General features: G+C 37.1%; 2 pseudogenes; both read left to right on the forward strand.

Moving 5' to 3' along the window:
* The first annotated feature begins 1,441 nt into the window (after window positions 1-1,441).
* LOC101612187 lies at window positions 1,442-2,440 on the forward strand (annotated as a pseudogene).
* An 11,720-nt stretch (window positions 2,441-14,160) lies between these two features.
* LOC101599577 lies at window positions 14,161-15,053 on the forward strand (annotated as a pseudogene).
* Window positions 15,054-22,196: the final 7,143 nt, after the last annotated feature.

The following is a 22,196-nucleotide window of genomic DNA, read 5'->3' on the forward strand; positions in this document are numbered from 1 at the left end:
GAGAAAAATTGGAAGGAGTAACACAAAGAATAATTTTGAATTAATTTACTTTGACATCTTTCAGTAAATTTAATTATGTTGACATTGGCTGTTCTTTGCTCTGGTCTTAAATCCATGAATACCAGGTTCTGATAAGTGTCGGGGAGAATAGGGACGAAAACAAAATGGAGAAGGAGTCAAGATAACGAGGAGGCAGGTGCTGTGTCAGCTGGTCCGCCCTGACATAACTCTCTCCATGAAGTCCTTGCTGAAGTTGTTCAGTTTTCACATCTGCACATGGGCGCAAAAATAGTCTCTACTGTCATATCCCTGTGAAGGATTTGACTTGCAGTAAACATGGGTAGCATTCTGTTCATGCAGCACACCATGATCTCTCTACGTGAAGGAAATTAAAAGTAGAAAGTATGGGTTGTTCCCTAAAGTAACAAAATTATGCAAGAATTGAGCAGAAGCCCAAGAAAACAGATGGCTGCCAATATAGCTATGTTAGATATATTTTCTGGTTTCCACACATAGATGAAGACATTTAATAGCCTTTTGTAAACATTGTCAGACTTTGTTACAGAAAACTATGTAAACCAAATACATCCCAAACCCAACTCGATTTCTATATTTTGACCACAATTCAGGAATATTTCTATAGTCCAAAAGCTTTTTACTAAAGGACTCACATAGATGTTACCAGCCACTTCCTTACACTGAAGGAAGCTAGGGTACCAATACAACTTGGGAAGGGGACCGCAAGTGTCTCTTAGTAACTGTTGTCACGTAGACTCTCCTCTGATGGAGCATAAGCTTTTAATTCAGATGAGAGGAAGACTCCAGTATTCCAGTGGTGCAACTCCTCTGCTCAGATTTTTGAGAACTTTAGCTTTAAATGTTTTCCTGCATCTGAAAAATTCTCATTTCTAGCTCATGATAGTCCATCAGTGTGGGTAACAGATAGTGATCGGTTGCATGAAAGGTGTAAATTAATTGTCCCATTTGCCCTCAACATAAATGCAGCTGACTCCCCCTAATAACAGTATAAATAGACCATGTTATATAAGGCACATGGAGGATTTTTTTAACCTTTCAAAAGAATTAGCATTTCACACAGCATTATTATTTAAGAATTTTCTCCACACAGATGCTGTTTAACATCTACCCCCTCTGACACTCATCAAAATCAAGAAAGCACATAGATATTGAGAATCGCTAGTATAAAGAGTCTATTTAGACAGGCAGAGTAGAACACATACGTACAAATACTTTGTATAATGCTGAAAATGAACATTTGATTAAATGAAATTTCTATTTAAGAGTGCCTAGCTGTTGACAAGTGTCTATTATTACCTACTTAAGGTAATAATGGCTATTTTTTTTCTGACATAAGAAATGTAGAACTAGGCGGAAGTGACCTTTCTTCCTTTCTGCTGTGTGCCTGCCACTAGCTGTGGAAATGGGCAACTTCATGAAACCCGGGAAAGTGGTTCTGGTCCTGTCTGGCCACTACTCCAGACGCAAAGTCATCATCATGAAGAATATTGATGGCGCCTCTGACTGTCTCTACAGCCATGCTCTGGTGGCTGGAATTGACCGCTATCCGCAAACTGACAGCTGCCAACAGCAAGAAGAAAATTGCCAAAAGATCAAAGATCCAGTCTTTTGTGAAGGTTTATAATTATAATCACCTGGGGCTGGAGAGATGGCTTAGTGGTTGTTGCAGTCCGGTTCGCATTGCTGGTAGAAATCACCCAACCAAGAGCAGCTTCTGGGAAAAAGAGGTTTATTTTGGCTTACAGGCTCGAGGGGAAGCTCCTCGATGGCAGGGGAAAACAATGGCATGAGCAGAAAGTGGACATCACCCCCTGGCCAACATAAGGTGGGACATAGCAACAGGAGGGTGTGCCAAACACTGGCATGGGGAAACTGGCTATAAAGCTCACAAGCCAGCCCCCAACAATACACTCACTCCAGGGGGCATTAATTCCAAAATATCCATCAGCTGGGAACCTAGCATTCAGAACAACTAAGTTTATGGGGGACACCTGAATCAAACCACCACAGTGGTTAAGCGCTTGCCTGTGCAGCCTAAGGAGCCTAGTTTGAGGCTCGATTCCCCAGGACCCACGTTAGCCAGATACACCAGGGGACACACATGTCTGGAGTTCGTTTGCAGTGGCTGGAGGCCCTGGCACCCATTCTCTCTCTCTGTTTCTCTCTCTCTCTCACTCTCTGCCTCTTTCTCTCTATCTGTCGCTCTCAAATGAATTAAAAAAATTATAATCATGCCCACAAGATACTCTGTGGATACCTCCTTGGACAAAACCATTGTCAACAAAGATGTCTCAGAGACATAGTTCTGAAATGTAAGGCCAGATGGGAGGCCAAGGTCAAGTTTGAGGAGAAATACAAGATGGGCAAGAACAAGCGGTTCTTGCAGAAGCTTTGGTTTTAGATGTGTTTTTCTCCTATCATTAAATATAAAACAATCCCCAGCCCCCCCAAAAAAAGAAATGGAGAACTATATACATTGTAGTTCTTAAGTTTTACAAGCACATTTGAAGGCATAAATGCATTGTTTTGTTCAAACATATTAAACAAGTTAATTTGTACAAAGACATCCAATGGAGTGAAACCTCAACCTACTGAAGAAAATATGCCTTAAAAACTGTTCTAGGAATGAGGAGATGGCTTAGTGGTGCAGGAGCTATCTTGCAAAGCCTGATGACCAGGGTTTAGTTCACCAATACCTACATAAAGCCCAATGCACAATGTGGTGCATGTATCTAGAGTTTGCAGTGACAGGAAGCCCTGGCTTGCCCAAACTCCCTTTCTGTCTCAATGTCTCTCTACTGCCTCTCTATTTTCTTAAATGCACACTCAAATATATTAATTTTTTTAAAGAAAATCATGATATTTACAGAGAAACACACAATTTACAGTGGCACCAGTGGTTTCCCATTACCTGCCCCAAGGCAAAATCCTGTAACTGTAGCAAAAAGAATTGGAGCCAAGCATGGTGGTGCACGCCTTTAATCCTAGCACCTGGAGATAGAGGTAAGAGGATCACTGTGAGTTTGAAACCAGCCTGAGACTACACAGTGAGTTCCAGGTCAGCCTGGGCTAGTTTGAGACCCTACCTCAAAGAAAGAAAGAAACAAAACAAAACCAGGAATAGGAGACATCCAGAAGAATCTATGCAAGTCAAAAAGTTAACGGCAGAGAAAGACATCTTTGTTGACAATGGTTTTGTCCAAGGAGATATCCACCGAGTATCTTGTGAACATGAGGCAATTATAATTATTATTGTTTATTTATTTGAGAGCAACAGACAGAGAGAGAAAGAGCGAGAGTGAGAGCGAGAGAGAGAGAGTGAGAGAGAGAGAGAGAGAGAGGTAATGGGCAGAGAATGGGCTCTTTCTTGAAGGAGTAGACAGGGTTTTTACATTCATCCTGGTGTATTTGGTGCACCATAATGGACATCTAATGTGAGAACCTCAGCTCTTTGTCCTGAAGACAGTGCATATGTAATATGTGTGTTCTGTGGAGACCAATTTTGATTTCATGGACGAACTTTAGATGATTCTATTATGCCGGTGGCATCCTGCCACCATTCTCGTCACCACATATGGCAGTTGTGCCCTGTCTAAAAACTTTGATGGCACTGTAAACTTAGTCTGCATCTAACATTATACTCTTAATTGCACCACTCCTATTAGAAAAGTCAACTGTTATTTGTGAATATAGGAGCTATAGAAACTGAAATAGTTACATTATCTCATGTCAAGCACAATTTAAAAATACTTGCAAATGGATCCATGTACTTTAACATCATATTTTTTTCCATAAAATAAATGGGATAATGCCTTCAAAAGGCCATGTAAAAGTAGTAGGGAAAGAACATGAGTATTGAGTGAATAACATTTTATAGTAAAATCTGGGTCTGAGTGGGCATATAATTATGTAACTAGGAATAATAATTAGCATCATAAGACTTTTAGTTCATCATCTATGCATTGGAGACTTTAAATCCTTAGAACAATTTTTTTTTTTAAAGAATCCTCAATTCCAACATTTGGGGGCTAGAAAACTTCTTCCAGTAAATAGTCATTAGCACCAATTATTTATGTATAAATTAATAATAAATATTCTACCAAGTTAATTACATCATGGTCAGAAATAAGTTGGATAATTAATTGACTGTAAATGAATTTGTTTATACATAGCACTATTAACATAGGGGGATAAAATGCAATTGGAATACATTAATATGATTTACTAACATAAGAAAAGTTAAAGCACTTGAGATAGAGTTCAGAATGAGAACACTGGTTTCCTGTGAGCAAGGCCCTGCATTTGATCCTCAGCAGAAGGAAGAATTTTTTAAATTGACTTTATAATAATCAAATCATGATAAAAAATTATAGAACATGTTTACTCATTAACACAATTTTCAATTCCAAAGATGCTTGATCTTTTACTAAGATCTTAGGAAAAAAGATCAAAAAAAAAATGGGATGATGCTTAGGAACAAAAGGAAGGTGGAGAGCTGATGAAACAAAATGGTATTACAGATATGGAATTATAAACTACAAAACAATGGAAAAATAAATTTATAACTAAAACTTTTTTCAGCTCTTTATAATCAGCCTACACTGAGGCAAACTGTACAAAATCATTCTAAGAAGAAATATATTGATCAAATACAGAATGAGATTGCACAGTGTTTTTCCACCTGAGGAGATAGGAACACAGGTATATTCGCCCTAGAGGAGTTCAACAGCAGACTAAAACACTATGGTACCTAAAGGTCAATTTTGGTGACCCAATGTGTGTACTGGGGTTAATGGACAGAGCAGGGCTAGGGGTCCTTGATGGTGACCTACCTCTAGGAAACTGTAACATGAGTCCTCTGCCTGGTTAACCTTATGATCATCTATCATCTAGCAACTTCTCACAAACTCACTGGCAGCTGGGGCTAGAGCAAGAGGGAACAATAACTGGAATCATATTGTTCTGCTCTGAAGTAGCCATAGGCACCAGATTAAAGCATACTCTTCTCCAAGATGCCGCAATATGCACCAAAGAAGAGTGACATACAATCAGGTGCTTTTAATCTATTGTTTCTCTACATTTTTCAACCACAACAAGATATAATACATCTATATCTGAAATCACAAGAAATTATCCACACCAATTTATCCTGGCTTTTTCTTAACCACATTAAATATTCAACATATACTATTGTGTTGTGGGTATAAGTTACAACCAACATTCACAGAAGGCTGGGATTTCCTTAGGTTCCTAGACTCACACCTGTCTGTCTATGGATGGTAGAAAATAAGTCCTGAATTACTTTATATTTTAACTAAGGCCATATTCCTAAATCAACAGCAGAACCAAAAGGGAAACTAAGTATTCTCACATAGGCTGTGGTCTCAAATATAGCATGTTATTAACTTGAGAAAGATGATACTTTCATTCATGTGCTCAAAACTCTGGTGGATTTGTTTGTAATTTTAGTCAAAAATCAAGAGTTGCCAATGTAGTTTACAAGGAAAAATAAAAACCAATATGCTGCTGAAAATATTTTATTATTGTTTCTATTTTACTTAAATGCAAAGTAATACATACCAATTTTGTTCATAAAGAACCTGTTTAAGAAAACCTCCTTCTCTCATCATCTCACATTATCCATATTTCCTTTATTAATTTATACATATTTTCTCAATTTTTTTCAGTGAATTGATGTTGCCATATGCAATTCCCACACACAAAATATTGATTTCAGGTATAAGTAGAAAGAATCTGTGCACTATGAAAATATATTACTTCATTATGCAACCAAATAATGAACACGGGAGCACATCTTGAATATCTTTTGTTCCATCATATAAAAATCTACCTCAGTTTTGTGGGTTTTTTTTTTTTTCCTTTGAGGCTAGCCCCAAAAAACTGGCTTTTTTTTTTTTTTTTTTTTTTTTTTTTTTTTTACTTTTTAATGAAAGAGAGTGAGAAAGAGGAAAAGAGAGAGAACTGGAGCAACAGGGCTTCCAGCAACTGTAATCAAACTCCAGATGCATGTGCCACCTTGGGTGCACGTGCGACCTTGCATGCTTGTGTCACTTGGTGCATCTGGCTTCCGTGGGATCTGGAGAGTCAAACATGGGTCATTAGGCTTCACAGGAAAGTGTCTTAACTGCTAAGGCATTGCTTCAGCCCTACTTTATTTTTTTAATTATATTAAGTCACATGTATTAATTACTTTTTTCATTGCTAAAGCCAACTGTCTTATAACAGAAACTGAAGTGAGGAAAGACTTCTTTTAACTCATAATTTGAGAATACAGTCCATTAAAGTTGGGAAGAAAGAGTGACAGATACATGTGACAATACATCACATTGTATGCACATTTGGGAAGCAGAGACATGACAGATAATGTTCAGCCACATTTTATTTATTTATTTATTTATTTATTTATTTATTTATTTATGTTTCCTTTTTACTCGGCCTGGACCTCTAGCTTATAAAATGGTATCTCACATACAGTGAGGCTGGATCTTTCTACCTCAGTTAAAAATCTCTGGAGACATCTACACACAAACATGTCCAGATATTTGTTTCCTCAATTTCTTTTTTTTTTTTTTTGGAGGTAGGGTCTCATTTTAGCTCAGGCTAACCTGGAATTCATTATGCAATCTCAGGTTGGCTGGCTTCCTCAATGATTGTAAATCCAATTACTTCTATTTTCTAAATTTGGAAGAGGTCTGACATAAATTTTTTGTTGTTGTTCATTTTTATTTATTTATTTGAGAGTGACAGGGAGAGAGTGAAAGAGAGAGAGAGGCAGATAGAGAAGCACAAGCCAAAAGTCACACAGCACAGCAAGCACACTTCAGGAACTCCTGCTAGGCACACTTTGCATATCTTTAGATTGAAATCTTAAACCCACCACCACACCTTAAGATTCACCCAGTGAAACCATTTCCAGCCATGGGTGTGCAGATGCAAACTACAAAGTAATAACACATTGAATATATTGGGGGCCATCTATTCAAACCACCACACTTACCAAACAATAAAAAATACAATCTCTTTGCCTGGCATGGTGGTGCATGCCTTTAATCCCAAACCTCAGGAGGCAGAGGTAGGAGGATCACTGTGAATTTGAAGCCAGCCTGAGACAACATAGTGAATTCCAGGTCAGCCTGGGTTAGAGTGAGGCCCTACCTCAAAATAAAACAAAAACAAACAAACAATCCATAAAAGCAATCTCAGGTAGTCTATTTGTTAAAAGCATTTAGGTGTACACATCATATACACACAGTGGTGTGCATAGGTTCTTTGAGATTTGCAGGTAGCATCCCAGTAGAATTTAGTGAAGGTTCAAATACAATGTTTCTTTCTTCTTCAAGACAGCAACATCAGCATTCTGTAGCAGTATTTGAGAGTAAATAGGAGTGAAATGACCCCTTACTCAAAAGACAAAATGTTATATTGAGACAAAATATCTTCTCTAAAATTCTTTTTAGATAAAATATGCTAATATGGGATTTAATACATCTAATGAACAACTAAGTTTCAACTAACTAAATGAATGTCATTTAATTTAGTCTTTGTTGTATGCCAATGCTTTGGATTTATTTCCTTTCTCTAAACTGTAAGTCCCATAAGATGAGGGCACATGACCATTTTATAGATTATTATAGCCTCAGAAACAAACACACTGCTTGGCCCAGAGAAAAGTTATTCATTGAATAAATATTGATTGAAAAATAAATGAATAAATGATAAATAAACAAATCAATAATAGCAGTAAGGAATGGCATGGGCCTTGTCACTTGTGGTTATAGGACAGAAACAATTGCATTTCCTATTTAAAAAGCCTTTATCACATAAGAAAGCACTACCATGTCATACTGTACTCTCATTTTCTACTACAAGTGAACTGGAATAGTCTATTTTTACTTAGGGTTATGGTTGCAAGCAAAAGTGACACACTCAATTGATTCTAATACAGAATGGGAGAGATTTCATTTGAGTGAGACATGTGTTTTATGAGGATTGAGGCACAAAATTCTGCTGTGCAGGCGGGAGCCAGAGAAAGAAGAAAATTGTCCCTAGCAATCTCAGCTTTCCTCTGTGTTGGAGGCTGATGGCAGTCCAGGCATGTTCTCTGACACTGTCTTTTTTTTTTTTTTTTTAACTCTTAACAAGTCAAGGTTATTGATTCCATCCCTCCATGTGATCTCTTGCACCTGCCTTTAGTATAGCATATGCATTTTGTTCCAAATGTTAACTAGTTAATGTTATCAATACCTTATTTTGAAAAGGTTAAGTGAACTACCTTGTGTTCTAAGCTCCCATCTGTCCCAATACTGTGTAGTTAGTTGGTCTATGTTGTCACCTACATGCAGGGCATTTGTGGCTGAGGGTCAGGTAGCACAATGACCTTTCAGCCAAAATATATACACATGTTCTGAAAAGAAATCATGACAAAAATGATGAAGCAATAAGTAGATTCAATACAAATGAAATATTTCCTTATGGCTATTTTTCAGATTTTAAATTCAATATATAAATAAATGTAATAAATATATAAATTACAATAATATATATCATTTATATGAAAATATAAATTCAATAGATAAATACAAAATACAAAATGTATGTCTTTATAACTTTAAATTGGTATATGTGTTCTGTTGCATTTTCTGAAACTATATATAGGTTTTTATCTATAATTCAAAACTATATATAAATGTTTAAAAAGAGATGTGAGATCACACTCTTTATAGATCTCCCTTTCCTGGTTGCTTGCTTATACTCTTACTACCATAAAACACTAACTTTAAAGATTTGTGGTCTTTCTTCTTATGAGAGCATCATGTTTTACAGGTAGCCCTCCCACACATTATGCTATAGGACATATATGCATATCACTGTGATTGATATTATTCTATATAAATGTTTTTCTGATGTATGATTAGGTAGTTAGGTAAATTTCTAGAAATAATCTCTTTGGGTTATGTGAAATGAATTTTTCTTTTCAGAGACAAAATAGCCTCAGCTACACTAGAACTTACTGGTTTCAAACTCACAACCCTCTTGCCTCTGCCTCCTGTGTGTTGGGATTGTAGGCATGCACCAGCCTAACTGAGCTAACTGAATTTTTTTGCTTGTTCATTTTGTTTTGTTTTTTTCCAGGTAGGGTATCACTCTAGCCCAAGCTGACCTGGAATTCACTATGTAGTCTCAGGGTGGCCTCAAACTCAAGGTGATCCTCCTACATCTGCCTCCCAAATGCTGGGATTAAAGGCATGCGACACCATGCCCAGCTTGATCTGAGCTTTTGAAAAGCTGTTGGAACTTACTGTTAACTTTACTATATGAACAGTGTATCTGCTTTTATTTTACTCCCAGAATTGTGTACACTGATATGATTTTACTCTTAACAATAATCCTTGCCATGGGGATGATAATCTTACCTAGTAGACTCATTCTAAAAAGCACAAAGGCAGCATTTCTAAAGAGTGAAAGAAGGGGTTGTTAGTACTAGGAATACTAAAGCCTGTATTTAACTTAGAGTAGTTTTCTTATGTTCAGTCACTTTCAAATTTGTGATAATGTAAACAAATTGCCTAATTAAAACACCAAAATATTTACTATTATAGTCAGGAGTGGTGGTGCATGCCTTCAATCCTAGCACTCACTATGCAGAGGTTAGAGAACTGCTGTGAGTTTGAGGGTAGCTTGAGACCACATAGTGAATTTCAGGTCAGCATGGGCTAGAGCAAGACCCAACCTCAAAACTTCCCCTCTGAGAAAAATTACTATTATAGAATATTAGACTGCATAGGATCAATGAAATCTCACATTTTTAACTGTTTATTTTTATTTATAGTACAAATCCTTAACAAATCTACTACATTAGATTGTGGCAGATACTGACGATAAAAACATGAATACATTAATTTACACTCCCAAATTCCACAATAGCAGATAGACATGAACACAACTTTTTACAGTGCAATAAGTAATATATATATATTACTTATTAATATATATAATATTATATATATGCCATATATATATATTAATATTTATATTTATATGGCATAGTGACATGTCTATAAACCCAACACTAGAAAGGCTGAGGAAGAATAACAGAGATTGAAGCTAGTAGTATGGTTCATATAGCAAGACTTTGCTAAACAAAAGAAAGGAAGAAAAAAGGGAAGGGAGGAAGGAATGAAAAATACACAGTGCATTCAGCCTCAGAACAAAGGCATGGGTAATGCTCACAAGCCTCTGAAGTCTGAGGCAGGAAGGTCATTGTAAGTTCAAGGACTGTCTATATAGCAAAACTCTGTTTATCTTAAAAGGATGAGAGAAAGAGGGAAAGGGGGGGGAGGAAGGAAGGAAGGAAGGAAAAAGAAAGAAAGAAGAGCCAAATGAGCCTTCATAGAGAAAGTACAATAGTCTAAGAGTTCATACTATAATTCTTTTTTAAAATCTTTTCATTTATTTATTTGAGAGAGAGAGAATGGGCATGGCACACCTGTGCAACCTCGTGCATCTGGCTTTACATGAGTACTGGGAAATTAAACTTGGGTCATTTTGCTTCGCAGGCAAGTGCCTAAACTATGAAGTTCTCTCTCCAACCCCTATAACTCTTAATACAAAACAAACACAAGGGTTAAAGCTGGGCCTGGAAAAAAGAAAGAAGAGATAGATTTGCCCAGATAAAGAAGTGTCTCTGAATGTCAAATAGCTTAGAATTGAAGCTGAAAACAAAACAAGCCATTGAAGGCTGGGGCAAATGAGAAGTTGTTGGAATTCTCCTGGGCAAGATGAAGACATGCAGATAATGCCAGAGCCCTTAAAATCAATCCAGTGATGTTTCAGGAGATAAAGTCAGTGAGGATTATCTACCATATAAATGTGAGCATTTACAGAGCAAAGAGCTGAAGTTTTCAATGGGTTTAGTAGTAGATTGAAAGCCTGTGAAGATGATACATGGCTACCTACAGCCAGTTTGGAATTAATTAGATAGATAGATAGATAGATAGATAGATAGATAGATAGATAGATAGATAGATGTGTGTGCGTGCGTGTGTGTGTGTGTGTGTGTGTGATGGAATATGGATAAAACCTATAAAAATAAAGTGATAACCAAGAGTAAGTATAAAGAGATGAGCAGGGAAAGGGAAAGAAAAGGAGACAAGTGACATGTACGCAGCAGTTGGTATTGGTGGGGAGAGGGAACTTGGGCAGAGATTGGTATAAGAATCAAATAAAACAAATTGCTTTTGAGAATTTCATAAGAAAAGGATATCTAAAGTTTTGTACCCAGCTAAAAGAAAGGAAAACAAAATTTAAAAGGGTATATTTCCCTAATATGAATTTGAATATATAAATCTCAAGCTCTTGTAAAAAAAATAGAAATCAGTGAGATAAATTGAGAGTCAAAAAGTACATACATGGATCACAAATTGTATTTTAAGGTATCAACTGAGGCATGAAAGGTAAGAAAAATGTGTGGTGCAAAGTGGGACCTACATAAGACCAATAAATAATTTAAATAGAATGATTCCTGAACTTCTCTATGCCACCTCAAACTATAAATAAACAAGCAGGAGAAAAGAGCTAGTATAAAGCACTGGGAACCAGTGTTCCTAGAGAGAGCACAGTGAGATGGAAGACTATTACATTATCTAAATTCGTTTTGAGCCATGCCAACTTGAATACTCTTGATTTCATAACTAGCTCAAAATGAAGGATTGGCCAACTTGGTGCAGTTCACAGACATCAAAAAAAAAAACATAGGCTGACACTGTCCAGATTGTAACAGAAATCAGCATTGATCTGCATTTGTGGAGGAGTACACCAGATTGTAGTCAGGAAAGTAGACCATGTGTGTGAGTGTTAGAGGATAGTGATGGAGCACTGTCTTGAGAATACATGATATTTAGTAATTTTAGGGGATTTTGTCATGGCATGAGGTTGGAGGTGAGATACATCTCAGAACAGAGAGTTTGAATATGAAAGGAAGAAGCTAGTTGTGGAAAGTCCTCAACCTTAGCATAAATGTCTATAAATGCACTGGTTCACTGTAGAATGACAATGAAAGTTCATTTCAAATTAAAATGGAAACTATCTGCTATTTAAATCCCATTTTGTTGATTTGCTAATGATATGACTTGCTAGCATAAAGTATAGAAAGGTGTGTACTAATAGCTGGATAAACTTGACTCAATGGATGCACACTAGAAACTCAGCAAGCCATTGTGTGTCTGTCTTTTTTTCCTTTTCCTCAGGACCAGCCACACTTTCTGGTGCACTGAATAGTTGAATTTGGGTAACCACAAAGTGGAGAAATTGGAACCTCTGAAAATTGCATTATTTTGTCCACGATTTGTATATTTTAGTGGAAATTTTTAAAATGAAAAATTTTTAAGATCAAGCCCATATATTTTTCTAGCAGGAAGTTGACATTGGAAAAAAGATAAAAATCATGTGACAGAGAAGGGAGAAGGGAGGCAAACATGGAGATATTTATGGATGTGATTTTCCATCTGTTTCTTTCCTTCTGTAACCACTTCCTACATCATTTTCTGTAATCTTCAGTCCACTAGCTTGCCCTTTGCACCCTAATTCTCCCTTTCTTTCCTTGCTAGTGACTTTTACCATTTACTTTGGTCATTTTATACATGAATGGACATAACAGCTTACTTGCTGGTGATTTTCTTTCATACTAGTATAAGAACACAAGATGTCATCACCCCAAATTGTCTGACACCCCATTCCACATGGTTCTCAGAAGCAAATGCAAAGTCCTCCTAAACTCTAAATTCATGCTTAATCTACATTGATCCAACTCCCTCTTTTTTTTCCAGAAACCCTTTGCCCCTCCCTCGTATGCTGTTCATACTGTTCCATTACTCTTGCCAGCTAGTCTTTACACCAACAATGCCACAAATATTCTTCCCCACTCATGTTCCTTCTTTTCACATGTACTTGCTATTGACAACACAGAAAACATTTTTAAAGTTTTATTTCTTTCTGTGTACATACATGTGAGTGTGTACACACATGCCACAGTGAGCCCATGGAGATCTGCAAAGAACTTTTAGGTCTGTCCTCACCAGTCTACCTCTTTTGAGTCAAGGATCCCTTTTCTCTTATTCTTTCTCTTCCCTTCCTCTCCTCTCTTCTCCCATCCTCCCTCTTCTCTCTTACTCTTGTTCTTGTTGCAGAGCTAGCTGAAATCTTCTGGAAAATTTTCCTGTCTCTGTCTCCCATCTTAATATCATAGTTACTGGATTACATAAGTCCACCAGAAATGTTTTCATGGGATCTAAAGATCAAAGTCAGATAGTCTGGCTTGATCAGTGTGACCTTTACCCATTCTACCACTTCCCTAGCCCACTGTTTTCTTAAGTATAACCATTACTATAGCAAATAGAAGAGAGTTGTTAGTTGTGCATTTTGTATTTCTTGCATAATTACCTCTTACTGCTATAGACTGTAGGCATCACATAGACATGGACTGTCTTATTGGCTTATACTACTGGCCTCCGATCTGCTATAGCACTGGAACGTAATAGCTATTAGGCAAACATTGTAGGAAAAATAAAGGAAAGGAATTATGGAAGTTAGAATGAAAGTAAATAATTACAATGGCTACTTGTAATTAATACAACTTCAGAAGTTCTTCAAGGAAGATATTTAAGGTCATAGAACATAGCAGGAACCCCAATCATTCCTCAAATTTCCATAAATCTAAAGCTAATGGTCAATGGTGTGTTAAGAAAGGGAAAAGTGAAATTTTAATTGGCTGAGTCCCAACTACTAAGTCTTCTGTGCTCTAAAGTTTATGATTTCCTGGAATTCAGTGTTAATCAGATAACAAATTTTAACTTTAGAGGTTTTAGGATTTTTTTTTGAAGAGACAAAGTCTGTATGGTTGTGTGCACATGTCCGGCCTGCCCATTCAGCTTCACATAGGAGATTCAGGGTCGAATCTCATCTCCTTCACTCTGGTGACAAATCACTTGAAATATTTATCAGTCAACTTTGCTTGAATGAGGTTTTTTTTTTGTTGTTGTTGTTTGTTTTTTTGATCTTCAGCTACATTTTTCAGCTTTGTTAGGGACCTTGTCATCAAAGAAAATGGCTAGCAATGTTACCAACAAGACAGAGCCTCCCTCTGTGTATTGTATTCATTGGGAATTTCAACGCTCTTGGCGACAAGAAGTCTGATGTGGAGGTAATGTTCTCAGAGTATGGCAATATTGTTGGCTGTTCTGTTCATATGGGCTTTGCCTTTGTCCAGTATGTTAATGAGAGAAATGCCCAAGCTGCTTCAACAGGAGAGGACGGGAGGATGATCACTGGCCAGGTTTTAGATATTAATCTGGCTGCAGAGCCAAAAGGGAACTGAGGAAAAGCAGGCGTGAAACAATGATCTTCATTGGAGATGTTCAGCTCCTCCTTTGTCTTGGACTATGATTTTTAACGTGATTATTATGACAGGATGCACAGTCACCCAGCACGGGTTCATCCTCCTCCTATTGCTTCTGCCCTGGTACCCTCTAAACACCAGCATGTATCCGGAAACACCCCACAAAGTGTCAAGAATGGCTTTGATTCTAAGAGTGGACAGCGGGGAGCTTCTCCTAAATGTGGAAAGTTAAAAGGAGATGACCTTAAAACCATTAAAGTAACTTACCCAGGTAAAACAAAAAGTGGATTCTCTATTGGGAAAAAAAAAAAAAAAAAGAAAAGGAATAGAGCAAACAAGCAGACTTGTCCTTATCAACCCCAGTAGAGGTGAAGAATGAAAAGTCCAAAGAGGAGCAGACCAGCACCTCTGTGAAGAAAGATGAGCCTCATGTGAGGATGGAGTCTGAGGCGGGTGCAGACGACTGCAGAGGAGGGAGATGTGCTGGATGATGACGATGACGAGGATGGGGGAGAGCAGCTGGAATTGATCAAAGGCGGTGACAAAGAGGCTATGGAAGGGGAGGATGAGAGACAGCACCAATGGCAAGGATGACTCTTAAGCACCTAGCAGGCTTTAGAAATCTTACGGATTGTTTCTTTACCTAGGCGTTTGTCAAGATCAAAATTACACCAGACCCACTCCCCTAGAATCTTCAGCACATTTTCCCTGTTTTCCCTCTCCTTGTCCTACCCACATTCATTAATTCATACTATACTGCCCAATGCCAAGTTCCATTTTCACTTCCTTTGACACTCCGAAGTAGTTAAGTCTTACCCTGTAATTTTTGCTTTTGATGCCTCTTTGTGACTCAACAATAAAAATGTATGGTTTTTATCAACTGTCTCCAAAATTATCTCTTGTTATGCAGGGAGTACAGTTCTTCTATTCACTCATGGCTTCAGTAGTTGCTTCCCTGATTACAAACGCATTCTCAGTTACTTGTAGCATCAGAGCATCTTTGCATTAGAGGTACGTGTGTTACCTTCCCCATGTACTCTGGAGGAGAGGATTCAACATATATGTAACAATGTAGTTTTGTGAATGAGAGTTGGGATGCTAAAGACATCCTTTAGAAAAATAGTGTAGTAGTCTTAATATTTGTTTTCTAAAATTGATACTGTTTGTTATTTTGTGAACATCTTGATGTTTGGGACCTTTTCTTTTCTGTCTCAAAATGAACAGTTCTTATTAAACCAGGAATTTGTAGGAGAAAAAAAAAAAAGGACTTAGGAATTACTTCACTTCATGCAATAGAGTTTCATGTGTTGTCTACTTTCCAGTATAAAATCTGTAATAAATTGTCAGAATTAAATACCTGACCTCACATTTTCAGTACTAGAATGAAATTCCGTTTTCTTCTTATTTTTCAAAGAAACATTTTTTATCATGTAGCCCATGTTAGTTTCAAACTTGAAATGTTGCACTCTCAAACTTCTGAGTGTTGGAATTAAAAGAGTATGCCACCACAACTGGCTGGTAATAATTTCCTTCTTTGATAGTTGAAAGCTTGAATCTGACTCTGTGCTCTAAATCTGCATGCCATAAATTACAAACCATACTATGACAAAATAAATGAATGTAATTTACATTCAAAGGGTATGTTTAGTGCATTTTCAGTGATGGAGAAATTGTTTCAAAGCATCCTATTTTCCACGTTTTATAATTTAATAAGACATGCATGGCATAAGCTTTTGCACTGCAATCAAATAATTAAATAGAATAATTATCACAGAGATTATAAACAAGTATCAATATGAAAAATAAATTTTATCTTTATGAACATCTATAAAATGAAAAACAGAGTATAAAATATGCCTAGTGCATTAGTTTTCTAGGTGCCGAGACAATATATCTGAAAAAAGCAACTCGAGAAAGGAAGGGCTTGTTCTGTCTTATGCTTTGAGGTTACATGAAAGACGTGACACAGGAACGAGAAGTAGCTGGTCACGTTGCGTCCACAATCAGGAAGCAGAGAGCATTGAAATCGCAAGCTCAGTTAGTTTTGTCTGGTTTTATACATCCCAGAGAATAGCACCACTTATATTTAGATAGGGTCTTCCCACTTCAAATAAACCTAATCTGTAAAATCCTTCACAGACATGCCCAGAGATTTGTTTTCATGGTGAATTTATATTTCATCAGGTTGACAGGATTAACCATCACAACTACGTTTACGAGTAAAGTTAAATATGGGAGAGACCGGCTATGTCTGAATCCATTTCTCCCAGGTCTTGTCCTCTTCGCAGCTATTCCATTATTTTGGTGTGGTCACATGGCTGGGTTGTAGTTTATGCCACGCAGCATGCGCAGAAGCTCACATGTACATTCCGTCTCTGCTTTATAAAATGTCTTAGTTGTGAACTCCTCCGTACCTTGCCTACATAGCATGGTGCAATAAGATGTCCCTAGAGAAAGATATAGGTTCCCTGAATCACAAAATGCAAGGTGATGTGTCATGCTGTACCACCTCTGATCACTCAATATGGAGTGGAATCTTGAAGTTTTGATGCTTTCTAGTTATAGACACTGGTATTAATCTTCCAAATACAATGTGATTTGCTAAAAACACTTAATTTATTTATTTGAGAGAGAAAGAGGCAGAGAGAGATAGATTGAGCGTTCTCCAGTGCCTCTAACCACTGCTGATGAACTCCAGACTCATGTGTCACCTTGTGCATCTGGCTTACATGGTTACTGGGTAATTGAACCTGGGTCTTCAGGCTTCTCAAGCAAGTTTTTTTTTTTTTTTTTTTAACCTATAAGCCATCTCTTCAGCCCTAAAATGTGATTTTCATAGCAAGCATACTTATGGACAGATAGTTTTCCAGGTATAGAATTAGTAAAACACATAGTTTCACTTCTTTTTGTTTTCTATTACCTGACCAGGAGTTAGTTGGCAGTTGGGGGCAACAGTACACTCATTGAGGGATAGTTCAATTCACCACAAGAGTACCCAATGCAAACCTGAGTGTAATGATGGTTTCCATGACAACGTGAGGGTGGCATTTATTTCTGAAGGAAACATTTGAAGCACCTTTTTTTTTTTTCTTTATTTTTTCAAATGGAATGCTCTATTCTGAGGTAATCTGCACACACCCCAGTCACAAATGGCTACAGTGAGCTCTGCCTTTTACCACAAAGGGCAAAGGGTCACAGTACACACATGCCAGGTCACCATTCCGTCTCATCATCTCATCAGGAAGATGAGAGAAGAAACAAGATACCTCCTGACTGGTAACTGGGAAGGACCTTAACCATATAGGTGACAAGGTTTAACCTGCTCTCTGGGGCAAGGAGGAAGTTATGGTTTCCACTCACCGTATTTGAAAGGATCTAATAGTGAGCTCTGTTATGAATAGCTTCATGGGAAATATAGTCCCATTTTCACTTCTTAAACAGTTAAGACAATATTTTTATGAGAATCTTGGGGGTGAGGAGCTAAGTCAATGAAGCTCTCCTCCAGTGAATCTTTTGTAAAGCAGCCAAAATTACCAGGGAGTGATTCCTTGTCTTTCTCTCCCCCCCCCTCCTTAAGATAATTTAATGACTCCTTTTTTAAAATAAATCCACAAACCCTTAAAGAGCCCTATGAAGTCTTCAGAATCTCCTCTGCTCAAGTCTCCAGATTCATCCTGTGGCAGTCTTCCCTTCCCTGCCTGTACTTCAGCTAATTTCATTTACTTTTCCAAGTACACCATGCTCAGTTACATTCTTCTCACAATACTGGTACCTACAGATCCTACAACCTGGGATGTTCTCTGTGAACTACAGCACTGTTTCCTGGTACCTCTCTTCCACGAGAACACCATCGACGCATGCATACCCTAGACCTCCCTGGACTCCCAGACTGGATTAGGAATCCTTTGCACATGCTTACTCTAGATTGCACATTGTTGATGTTTAAAATATACCCTGTCACTGGAGAGATGGCTTAGTTGTTAAGGCTAAGTCTACAAAGCCAAAGGACCCAGAATCTATTCCCCAAGACTCACATGAAGTCAGTTGCACAAGGTGTCACATGCATCTGGAATTTGTTGGTAGCAGCTAGAGGCTCTGGTACATCCATTCTCTCTCTCTCTCTCTATCTCTTCCTCTCTTTTTTCAAATAAATAAAAAAATATTTTTAAAAATTAGAATAAAATATTCCCTGTTCACTAGACTTTCTGAAAGCATCCCTCTCTAATGTCTAATCCATAGAAGATCTTTTCTACCCTTTCTGGTGCCCAGATCAGTCTTAAGCCCTGTGCAGTTGATTAGTAGAGCAAGTGGTGGTGCTCTTTGCATGAAGGCTTTAAAGCTGGGATAGCTAAGTAGGAGACAATCTTTGGGTCTCTGTGTTTCAGAAAGAACAACAAGAAAAGGACATGAAAAAAGAGTTGCCTCTTCAAATATCATTTCTCTTTAAGAGCCCCGCATGGGTCATTAGCATTGGCAATAAACAAGCAAATTGTTAGAAGCCACTAATTATTACGTGCATTTGTTACTTTATCATACTAGATTGAAAGCTAGTATAATACCATCTGTATTTTTATTTTGTGTTGTTTGAATGTGAGCACAAATAGTATTATAATATTATTAGGCTGCCTCTGAAGTCAAATATTCTGTAGTCAGTGTTTATTTTTAGTTGTTAGAATTTTTTTCTTTTAAAGGTAGGGTCTCACTCTAGCCCAGGCTGACATGGAATTTCCTATGTACTCTTAGGCTTGCCTCAAACTCACAGTCATCACCCTACCTCTGCCTCCAGAGTGCTGGGATTACAGACATGTGCCGCTACGACTGGTGTCAGTGTCAATTCTTACAACTATTTTTAGTGTCCTTAGATTATACTATTCAATCTTTCTAGTTAAGGTTATCTTACCTTAAAATGGTAAAAAATGATGGGATACCCTAACAAAGCAGTGATGAGGATTAAATTAATTATTATTGTTATGATACTTATACCAGTATCTCACATAAAATTCTCAAAAATAGTAATGATAGTGATAGGTGTTCATGGGACTCAGAAAATTTTCAATTTTGTTTTCCTATGATTTTGATTAATTTATGTTTTGTCTAGCTTATATGGGAAAGATCCTGGAAGTGGAATCTTTGCCTACTTTAGTCAACATTTTTATCATAGCATATCACAAGGGCCATCAACACAATGCATACAAACACCTAAGACATATCTGCAGAGTTCATTTAGTAAATGAATTAAAGACCCAAAGTTAGCATCAATAACTGTAATTAGATAAGTTACAAAGTAAAACTACAGTTTTAAATTACTCATAAGAGAATAGATATCTCAAATAATGCTAGATATGCCAATTACAGTTTTATAAAATGTTGACTGATTGATAAGACAAAGACTTGTTTGAATCCACAGGACATATGTTTCTATGATGGCTGTCACTGATGTCCTTATATCGGCATCAATGTTCTTCCATAACGCACAAATATGTGAATTTTGTGTGTGTGTGTGTTTGTGTGTGTGTATGTGTGTGTAATCCTTCCTCTAGTTGTTTTATAACAGTTGGGCATGGTGGCACATGTCTGCGTTCCTAGCATTCAGGAGGCTGAGACAGGAGGATTGATGTTTTGAGGCCATCATGGTCTATATACATAGGTCAAACCTTGATGATATGGCACAGTGGTAAACTATATATCTCAAAAAAATTCAAAAGATATTTTTCTCCCCACTCATTTTAAAGATTATAAATTTATTTTTTAATTCATGGGATAGAAAATCAGTTATATCTTACAATGCTTGTTCTCAACCTTTCACATTGATTTACTTTTCTTAAAGACATTTCTAGTTATTCACAATTATGCCTCATCTTTTCACAAATCATCTGTAGTGTCACTGATTGCCCTTATTGGTTTAGCACAGTCCATCTCCATATTGAGGGATGGATATCTGAGAGCCACTTGACTCACATCTACCAGAGAACAGAATCTTGTCTAGGGAAAGGGCCTGACCATGAAAGTAGGACTCAAGGACATGGTTCTTAAATTTATTAGCTGTGTTTATGATAAAGCTTCCCTAGTCCCAAACAAACAGTTTATTTGAGAATACTGGTCTTTGTAAAGAGTAAGTCCTTGTCTGTGTGGACGTTGGGATAAGTTGGGGAAGACAGATAATACTTGTTCACAGACATGCCCAAGATATATGAAGTGATGCACTTTCTTCATGTTGAGATGAATTGCTTTTGAATTCTCCAGAGTTGCCACCTGGAAAAACATAAAAAGTTGGGAATGAACTACTGTCTTTTTAAATTAACAGCCTTTTACAACGAAGTGTTTGTGGGTCATTCTTTCCTTGATTTGGTACAAGTACAGTATTGTATAATGAACAATAACTAATTGGCTACTAAGTAAATGTTTAGTGGTATTCAGAAATAGATATGTGTTTCTTTTCTCAAATGTTTTTAATATATATTTACAGCTACTGATATCCAAGAGAATCTTAAATAATTAGATAGAGATTATTTTAATGAAGTTAGGCTTTAACAATTCTAAGTGATATAGACTTTCCAGTGTTTCTTTCAGATACTTGGTCTTACCATACACCAGCTTTCTGCAGGGTCATTTTCTCTTGAATTTGTTTGGTAGTTTTTCTTCATTAAGATGATAATAAATATCTGAATGGAGAAGGGCTAATTTTTATAATTTTCAAAAATATGGTACTTAATATTATCAAACTCAATTTGATTTAAATTACAATAAAAGGACTATCTCACACTATGAAAGAATTTATAACAGTAAACATAAATGCATGATTTAAATAAAAGACTTTGGGCAGTGTGATAAGCTATACAGGCTGAAATCCATGACAGGGTTTTTTTTGTTGTTTTTTTTTTGTTTTTTTTTTTAGCAATACAAATGTGACTTTCTTAGAAAAATAAAAAGATGTTTTCTATTTACCTCACATACATTCAGTATTATATCTTTATCTACACAAAGAAACTTGCATATTGCAAATACATTATGCAATTCTGACATACCTGTGCCTTGTGGAAAGAGGCCTGTGTGTTCAGGTTGCACTGGGCAAGCTCTGACTGTCAATGCTTCAACTGGTCAGGATATCAAAGGAACACAAGCATTTCCCTGAGCCTTCTACAAAAAACACTCCATCCAGGCTGCCCCTGGCTCCTGAGGATGAAATATCAATTATTAAAAAAACATTCTGGGTACTTTAGAGGCATTACTCATTTTTCACTGTGGGATGAAAATTTGTGTTATCAGGAGAAGAGAGAGTTGGAAGGTGCGATGAGAAGCATTGCAGTTAGAATTTCCCTTTCAAAGAAAGATGTTGCATAGAGAGAGTGTGTGCAAAACCTCATGCATTACTTAATCCATTTCTCTTGGGGTGGGAAAGCCAGTTTACAGTTTCCAGCGAACCATATCCATTGATGATTGCTTTGATTTCATTGTATGTGAGGCTTAACAAACCACCAATGGAATTATGTTTCAGTGGAAATCTCAGTATAACCTTGGGAAGAAAACCTCCTTCAGAAAGAAATGATGTGCTTAGACTGCCAAGTGCATTTAAATGTTGCAAACATGCAAACAAAACAGGATATCTGTGTTCCATGTTCTCTGGGCTAAGTGTTGTCTGTACTACCTAGCCTGGGGAGGCATTGGTGCACAAAGGTACTCATTTCTTCCTCTCATGAGGGACTTATACATTTAAGGGACATTTCTGATTTGCTCAGATGCACAA

This window comes from Jaculus jaculus, chromosome 6, assembly GCF_020740685.1.
Source record: "Jaculus jaculus isolate mJacJac1 chromosome 6, mJacJac1.mat.Y.cur, whole genome shotgun sequence".
NCBI classification, from domain to species: Eukaryota; Metazoa; Chordata; class Mammalia; order Rodentia; family Dipodidae; genus Jaculus; species Jaculus jaculus.